General features: G+C 37.4%; 1 pseudogene; it reads right to left on the minus strand.

Moving 5' to 3' along the window:
• Positions 1 to 1,218: 1,218 nt before the first annotated feature.
• Positions 1,219 to 8,667, minus strand: part of LOC114632378 — a 7,961-nt pseudogene continuing 512 nt past the window's right edge.

Genomic DNA, 8,667 nt, shown 5'->3' on the forward strand with positions numbered 1-8,667 from the left:
ATGTCAGGCAAACGCGGCTTTAGCCAGCGCATGCGCGGCTTCCTACAGTACTATGACTCTCTTCATGTCTCTCTTACCTGCAATAAATGAATTTAAAAGTGAGAAAAAGTCCCAACCATTTGTCCTGTAGGACTTTCTTCAGCTAAGCTTATTCGGATGCTATGAAGTGGTATAGTTTGATTTATTTTGGTGACAATATGACTTTTTAAGATTTATTTATTTTGGGCCAGGCAGTGGTGGTGCACACATTTAATCCCAGTGCTTGGGAGGCAGAGGTAGGCAGGTTTTTGAGTTCAAGGCCAGCGTGGTCTACAGAGTGAGTTGCAGGACAACCAGGGCTACACAGAGAAACCCTGTCTCGAAAAACCAAAAAAAAAAAAAAAAGAAAAAAGATTTATTTATTTTATATATATGAGTACACTGGAAAAGGGTATCAGATCTCTTTACAGGTGGTTTGTAAGATAGCATGTGTTTCTGGGATTTGAACTCAGGATCTCTTGAAGAGCAGTTAGTGATCTTAAATACTTAGCCATTTCTCCAGCCAGATGAAATTTTTTATCCTTTTAATTGTATTTACTCCACAGTCAAGTAAATCATAACTTAAAGCCATAGCATTATTAAAGGAGAATTCCTGGGACAGCTGTCTAAAGTGCAACACTGACAGGAATTCTTTCCCGTGATGAAACAAATACATATTTTCCCTAAGGTCTGGTCGAGGCAAATAATGCTTTGAAACAAACTGCCCAATAATCAGAGGCAGGTTGCAAGTAATATCTATTAACATTTTTCTACAAGGTCGAGCAATCTCCCAGCTGGCTAACAAGCCCTCATTTCACCTGCTTGTCCTCTGGCTTTTGTCTTCCTCAATCACACCTACAACCAAAAAGGCTTCTGTGCTTCCTACTTAGACACTGCCTGTGTCATGGAGGCCCTGAGAACTGCTGGCTATGAGCAACTTTCATCCAGAATCTCCAGGGAAATCAGGAGCAGAGGCACAGCTCAGTGATGACTAGGTGTTATTTCCTTAAACAATAGTTTTAAGTGTCAATCAAGCTCTGAGAACTGACAGTCCATCTGCATGTCATAAACAAACCAAAACAGTGTATTCTTATCTTTTTGTTTGCAAAATGTTAAGTAGACCATCCAAGTGGAAGAACATGAAATGTGAGAATCTAAAGGATTTTTGCCAAAAAGTGAACCAGTCCTCCACAGGCAAATTCATTTGTTTTGGGGCTGAGAGGCCAGGTAGAGAGCAATCAGTACAGTAAAAGGTCCCTCCCACTGTCAGAGCCATTGTGGTCCGGTAAAGCATTTTGTCTGTAAGTCCTCCTTTCAGAAGTATGGGCAAGTCGTCGGCCTTCTTGAAGCACTTCTGAAGCTCTGAAACTTTGTTCTTTCCAGCATAATCATATGCTGTCATATTGGAGGTCAGTTTGATCAGTGTGGCAAATATAATAGGCGGTGATTCCCTGGAAACCAGTTTTAACCCCCGTGGAGTATAGGCTTCTGAAGACCAAGCCCTAACCAACTTCTGTGGGAAACTGCTTAACTTGTAGTATATGTTGGCTAGGGTTGGCTTTCCACCATTGCTGCCTGTGCGACTTCCCTAAAAAAAGGGTGACATTATTATTTTTTTATTAGTTGCACTTATAATAGGGCCCAATGGATTCCAGGCAGGTCTTAAGCTCAAGGTCTAAATATAGCCAACCTATAACTTCTTCCTTTTATTAATTTTCTTTACTTTTTTCTTATAAAATGCATCCAGACCACAGGCTCCACTCTGTCTTCTTCCAGTTTTCTACTCCCAACCAACCACACTCATTGTATTCCAGAGTGACTACTTACCATTTTTATGCAAAAAAGTATAGAGCTTCGATTGATATCAACCAAACATGGAACAGCAGGTTACAATGAGACTCGGATTAACTTCTCATATCAAGACTGAATGCGGTAACCTAGTAGGAAGGAAATGGTCTCACAGCAGGCAATAGAGTCAGGAAATGTTTCTATCACACTATTAGGAGTCCCACAAAACCTACAAGTTAAACAACTTCAGTATGCGTACTTAAGACTTAGTGCAGACCAATGCTGTGTCTGAGATTATTGCATCAGTGTCTGTGAGTCATTATGAGCACTGGTTTGCTGATTCTGTTGGCCATATTCTTGTGGTGTCCTTGAGCCTTCTGCCTACTTCAATCCTTTTGCATCTTCTGAAGTATTCTGTGATCCAAGAATAATGTTTTGTTGTGGGTCTCTGCATCTGCTCAAATCTTTTCCTGGTTAAAGCTTCTCTAGTGGCTAGTAATGGTAGGGCCCAGTCTCTGAGTATAGCAGAATATTATTAGAACTCATTTCATTATTTCATTTTTTGGTCAGTATCACTTTCTTCTATCATAGGTCTTTAGGCTACCTAGCATCTTGTTGCTGGGCCAGTAGGCATTGCTAGGCACAGGTTATCACTAATGGTATGGGATTTTTGTTTGATTAGTCATTGATCGGCCAGTCCACAACATCTGTGTCACTTTTACTTTGGCATACCTTGCATGTACGACAAATTTTAGGTTGACATTTTTGTGGCTACATTTTAGGGTTCCATTCTCTGTACTTGAGGGTTTGAGTAACTACAGAAAATGGCCAGTTTAAGGTTTGTATCCCCTGCTACTTGCAATCTTCACTGGGGTCATCCTTGTAGATTCCATGAAGTTTCCCTTGATCTAGGTTTCTTCCTCACATCTGTTAAGATTCTCAGTGTTTGTTTTCTTTTCTTCTCCCTTCATCCATCTTTCCCTAACTTATCCTTACTTCAATCATTCCCACTTGCCCCCAGGTAGACTACATAATCAATTTTATTTTCTTTTTCCAAGATGATCCATGTTTTCCCTTGACCACTCCTTACCATTCAGCCTTGTTGAAATCTGTGCCCAAATTTTATTGGATTCTGGATTTTTGCATACAATTCTACCAAGTTTAATAGCACAGTTGTTTTTATAAGTTTTCTTTTGAGAGATTGAGTCTGTCTTCTTACTACTTGTCTGCATTATTAAATGATGGTATACATGAGGGGCATCTTCTGATCATTTGAAAACAGCACTTTTGTGTGATTGGCCCAAGCATAATTGTGGACATGAGCAGAGGGATGTCTTCAAAAGGCACAACAAATTAAGCCCTGATAAGAAATAATTTGTGTAAGAATTGAAAGCAACCACACAATTAAGTTTCACTGCGAAATTTTATTCTTATTAGAGATGGATATGTATAGATGAGGAAATGTGAACAAAATATATTATAACCGTCCATCATAAGAGGACATTTTCACCATTTTCCAAGCTCCAAAAATCAGATATGGCATAATTCAGAGATTTCAGAACAAAAGGACCAATTCCCACAACTACACAAATGAACAGAAAGTCTAATGCAATCAGTTCCTGTAACTAGTTTCACATCTTCATAGGACTAAAGTGAATCCTCCCTGTGGTATCTCATTTTGCTTTTGTTTGTTATTGCTGCTGCTGGTGTTTTTGAGGCTGTATGAATGAAGATCTCGCTACATAGTCCTGTTTGACCCGGAAGTCATTAGATAGAGAGAAAACTGTGATCATAAAGAGTATTATGATTTAGGGCATGCACCACTAAGCCTAGCATGCACTTCTTTCTTATTCTTTCTTTATCTTTCCTTCCTCTCTCCCTCCCTCATTACTGGTCACTTATTTCCTTTGTAGCTTTACATAAGAAAAGAAGATTTGTTCTGTATAGAACTATCATTAGACTTGTATGCCTCTCCTCTTATAAAATATTGGCCCTGTTGCAAAGAATTTCTAGGTCTAATTTCACTACCAATTTCTTTTTTTTTTGTTGAGTTTGCACTTCGGTATATGTTGGAGATCTTTCTTCTATGAAGATTTACATTTTTGTGCTATTACGCATCTTTCCCTTTCTTTATAATTTCACTCTTATGTCACACTTGACATCATCCTGTAACTAAACATTCATTTGGCTTCTCATGTTCAAACATTGAATGATAAGAAACTCATCTTGATTAAAACAATATTAAATGCTTTTACAATTTTACTGTTATTTGAGGCTAGATAATTTTATCCATTTATAATTAGTACTAAGAGATTTCAAGGAAGCATACATGTATTTCTACATGACTCAACTTCCAGCTTCATACTTTCCCCCCAAATGTGAGGAAAGTAATCCTATGTTTTCATGAGGAAAAGAAATTTCAGTTGGATAACATATGCAACTGAAGGTAAAAACAACAACAACAACAACAACAACAACACCCCATGAGTTTCCACTAGTTACATAGGTAAAACAAAACTATAATGCAGTGATTAGTTGTAAAGTTAATACCAATGATTTATGGAAAGGCACTGTCAACTATATCTTATTTTGCAATTATTTAATAACATGTCCTTAATCTGACTAGTGAACTAGACAGCAAACACAATATTCCTTGGCAACATTTTATGTGAGCCTACATGTTTCTTATGTTATATTTTCTGTTCCAGGTTTTGAATCTAATGTTTCCACCTTTTTTCCTGCCCAAAATCCAAACTATAAAAGTAAAGAACTGGGAGTCAGAAATCCAGTGTGGTCCCAGCTGTGCTCACCAAGCACTGGACCCAATATTAATAAAGAATTGGTCTGAGAACCTGTCTTCATAACAGCTAATAGAGAACAGAAGCTAAGAGTACTTTGCTCACTCCATCTCCAACTAGCAGAGAGTGTGAAGTGGGTTCTTTGCCACATGAACACTTGAGAGTACCCGCAGGGCTGCAGAGTCAAGAGAGACTGCTCAATGAGTTATCTGAATTGATAAGAGATGTGCAAATAGAAAAGAAATAGTTTTAGTTCTTTTTCCTTATATAGTTTTGTCTGTTTAGACAAACCTCAAGTTGTTACCTGGCCCTCATGGTTGAAGGGGAGAATGATCCTAGCTAGTTTTCCTCCAACCTCTACCTATACACTGTAGTAGGAACAGGACCAAATAGTCACATACAGAAACATATGTACACACATACACATAAAGAGAGAGAGCGAGCGAGAGAGAGCAATGTAGAAAGCCAAAAATATTTAGATGTGAATTAGAATATATAGGAAAGTAAAACACATTGTTTACTTCTTCAATGGACTGAGATATATAGCTGCTCATCCTGGAATACTATGAATAATGTAGTGTTTCAAACTTTTTGTCTGATTATTCAGGCAAATCCCCACAAATTTATATTTTCATTTATCCCAGTTCCTTTCTCCTTAATCTCAAGCACTCCATTTAGGCTAGAAAACCTACCCTTAAGAGTGGTATCACTTGTATTTTCCAACAGCCTAAGTTACACATATACTTATTTATGTTAGGACACTCCTGACATCCACAGGAACTATGATTATCTCAGTTAAAATCACATGACCTTAATTTTTAGGCATTGTCTCAGAGTCAAAAGTACCCATTTGTATGGAAGAATACAGTTATACCTTGTAATGTATCTCAGTGTAAGAATGTCTTAAAATTATTATGTAGTTGGGATTGAGTTAATTATTATCTGAATATTTTTTTCAGAAGTTACACTATGTTTAATTAAGGTTTAAAACATGATCAGGGCCAGACTCTAGGAGTCTTGATCCAGCTGTTGGTATATTAAAATCAGACTGATCAGTTTCATTCTTACCTTCTCAAACCAAAGAGTAGATCTACATCCAAGGAAATAAGTTATGTACCTACAAATACAAGAGAAGAGCTCTCCCTAGAAACACACACATTAACTCTACAAACATTGAAATAAAAATCTCCAGTTATTTATCTCTCTCAAACTGAATGGACTGAATTTCCCAATAAAAAGATGTAGGCTAACAGAATGAATGTGAAAAAAGATACTTAATTGTGCTTTATATAAGATACACACATTAGCAATAAACATAGACATTACCTCAGAAAAAGAAATGGCAACAAGTTTTCCAAGAAAAATGACCCAAGAAACAAGCTGGAGTAGTATTCTAATATTTAATAATAGACTATCATCCAAAGTTACCCAAACAGACAGGATGACACTTCAAATCTCAATTCTGCTCTATGCAATATGTGATAGAAGTTAATTTCTCTTTACAAAAGGAAATTTCTCCACAACTACTAATGCATTAGAATACTCTGAAACAATCATACAAGGCCTGCTTTTAGTCCATCCAGATCAATTAATTATAGTTGACATCTCTTCAATTCTTAGATTTATTTTAATCTAAGAATATGATATTTAGGTATAAGTGCATATATGACGTCTTTCATCCTGAAATAAAATAGTGAATATGGGAACTCTGTACAATGGATCCTGGTATATTTCTCCCTTTAAAGAAAGTTACATTCCTTATGTGAAACTCTGCCTCTGATGGAAGTATGATAGGTGTTTATCCCTTTTATCTGCCCTGCATCCTGCTTAGAACCTGCCTAGTTGGAACTACAGTGTGCATTGTTCATAAAGATATTTATGCAGTTGGTTTTCATTTATTAGTCTTCCCTTTTCCCATGAAACCTGACAGCATAGCAGAATCTCTGTAGGAATGATTCTTTTACCCTGGCTGTTTTGTTCCTTTTTTACATAGTTTCAAATGTATATCAATAGCAAAAATTCCTGATGAATAGTGAGGACCTAACTTATCTTACTCTTGACTTGTGAACTCAAAAGCCAGATATTCCTCCGTTGCTTCACTTCAAATCTGCTTTGCTCTCAGCAGTATGGTCTTCAATGCCACAATCACAGAAACAAACATTCATATTCAAATTCTCATACCTTCATCTGTTCTACGAGTTGAGCTCAGGAACAGCAGAGTAGGACTACATGTATCTTGGAGGAGCTTGTGGACTTTCTCTGCAGTATGTGCTAGAGAGTACAAGAAATTCCCCTAAATAAGACGAGGAAAGGAGTGGTAGCTTAGCAGCTCCACTGATCTTATATGTGACACAGAAGGACGTCTTAAGCATCTCATTTCTCTTTTAGATATTAGCTCAACGTTATACATTATCGCAGAAGTATACGGTATGTCATTTCTAGTGGACGAAGTACGCTAACAACATTACTGAATAATGTTACTTGTATGATATTGCTGAAGGAACACTTTTCAAATGATTTGCACAGATAAAAGAATTTAAAGGGTGTCACTATGTAAATTGCTGTCACATTTTTATAGCCATAAAATTATTAGTAATTGCTTTTTGAGCATATAATTGGAGTTAGAATTGTTTTCTATTTGTGTCCCAAAAATGATGCAGTAGACGTAGAGTGACATATTGAATCCTTCACAGTATCAAAAAATAAACTTACTAAACGTTTAGAAAACTATTGCCTGTTAGCCACCAACAATGATGTGCACATCTTTCCATGTGTGATAGAAGTTAAATTTTCTTTACAAATGTGATTTTCTGTTCAACTTCTAATGCTTTAGAATACCCATAAACAGTTATAAAAGTCTCACTTTAAGTTTATCCAGATCAATTAAACTTAGTTAGCATCTCTTAATTGCTAAGATTCTTCATCCCTCTCTCTTTATTTGTAATTCACACATAAATGAGAGCAAAACTCGTGACCATTTTTTTCTAAAGGATTTCTTACATTTTATCTTCTGCTGATATCCTGTGTGGTATTGGCTGATATTTATTTTTGTAATGATATGACTTTTATTAGTTGCATTTGAGATAGGGTTTCATGGAGCCCAGACTAGCCTTAAGCTTACTATGTAGATGCAGAAAATCTTCAAAATTTTTCTTTTCCTTATAGTTATCTCATATAATATCTGAACTAAAGGGTGTCCTTCTGTCCTCATCCACTTTCTCCTACCTCCATTTTCCATAGGATACACGGCTCCTCTGTTTTCCTTTAGTAAAAAGCAGGCTATGAAGTGATATCAAGAGAAAAAGTACAACAGGATGGAATAAATCTAGTCATAAACACTGATATCAAGGCTGGCCTAGGCAATCTAGTAGGAGGAAAAGGGTCCCATGAGCAGGGAACTGAATCAGTAGCACACCTACTCCCATTATTTGGAGTCTAGGGAGCATTCCACTCTAAACAACCCACCTTTTGTGTTGTGGGCCTAGCTAATACTCATGCAGGCTCCAGATTGCAGTTTTAGTGTATGTGAGCATCTATGAGTCATGATAAGTTGATTCTGGGGGCCTGGATCTCCAGATATCCTTGATCTCCCTATAACCTAAAATCCTTCTCCAATTTTTGAGGGGCTACCAGAGCTCCAGCTAATGTTCGTCTGTTGGGCTTTGCATCTGCTCTCATCACCTTGTGGAGAAAGACTCTAATGGAGAATTATCTAGGCACTGACCTATGAGTCCAGCCAGATATATCATTAGAAATAAATTCATTGAGTTTCTCTCTCTCTCTCTCTCTCTCTCTCTCTCTCTCTCTCTCTCTCTCTCTCTCTCCCTCCCTCTCCCTCTCCCTCTCCCTCTCCCTCTCTCTCTCTCTCTCTCTCCCTTCTTCCCTCCCTCTTTCCCTCTGTCTCCCTTCCTTCCTTCCTTCCTTCCTTCCTTCCTTCCTTCCTTCCTTCCTTCCTTCCTTCCTCCCTCCCTCCCTCCCTCTCTCTTTCTCTCTCTCTCTCTCTTCTTTCTTCCTTCCTTTCTTTCTTTCTTTCTTTCTTTCTTTCTTTCTTTCTTTCTTTCTT

Source organism: Grammomys surdaster, unplaced genomic scaffold (assembly GCF_004785775.1).
Source record: "Grammomys surdaster isolate TR1022 unplaced genomic scaffold, NIH_TR_1.0 373, whole genome shotgun sequence".
NCBI classification, from domain to species: domain Eukaryota; kingdom Metazoa; phylum Chordata; class Mammalia; order Rodentia; family Muridae; genus Grammomys; species Grammomys surdaster.